This window comes from Rhinolophus hipposideros (genome assembly GCF_964194185.1).
Source record: "Rhinolophus hipposideros genome assembly, chromosome: 25".
Classification (NCBI taxonomy): Eukaryota; Metazoa; Chordata; class Mammalia; order Chiroptera; family Rhinolophidae; genus Rhinolophus; species Rhinolophus hipposideros.
Genome location: NC_138071.1, coordinates 9720648 through 9721574, shown reverse-complemented (window position 1 = coordinate 9721574; position 927 = coordinate 9720648).

Below are 927 nucleotides of genomic sequence, written 5' to 3'. Positions count from 1 at the left end.
AGAATGGAGAGTTTTTCCTATTGGTTGTTTTCAGCTTGCATTTACATTCATTTTATGTAACCAATTAACTACAGTATATATTTGTGTGCATGTGTGATTTTGATGTGCTACAGTAATAACCAGAATGGACTATCTGGAAGCCTGCCAATTAAGTTAGGCTCATGTGGTTGTTTAAAATCATCTCCACAGAAAACTATACGTAGAACGTGAACATATCGTGGGTATCTAGTCACATTTAACACTCTGAAGTACTTAAAGTTCTTTACCACCTTGTTTTCTTCCTCTCATCTTTTGCCTCTATGCCTAAACCTAGTTTTTCTCATACTGTCCCTAACGTGGAGGGCAGTGGATGATAAATTTTAAAGAGGAGACCCAGAAAGGTGAGTGTTGAAAACCAATGGAATTCTCATTACTAGTAAAATTAAGATATATTGTGATTTTGGAGATGGGGTGGGGGTGTGTTTGGAAGCACTTGTCTGTACATCTGATCACACCTGCTTTACCCATGAAAGACTAAACCTAGTGTTTATCTGAATGGTCCTTTCCCTCCTTTGTCTGGTCTTCATAAATATGGATTCATGCAGTGATTTAAATACATTTGCTTTATTTAAAATCATTATTAAAGCCAGTTTTATCTGAGAATATAATACATATTTTTCTAGTAATAAATTTTAAAGTAGGATGAAGACTGAAAAAATGACATTGGACATTAGGAAGTTACTGGGAGATGAGAACACAATTTCAGTAGAATTGATACAAAGGAGGGAAGACATTGAACATTATGACGGAGGGATGGACCTGTACTATATATAACAACATTTTTAATTTTATTATTTACTCTTAGAACCTTTTTAAATAGCAAAGGATGTTAAACAAGGAAGCACAGAATAGTGGTTTAAAATTGAGGCTCTGGATTCAGACTGCTGG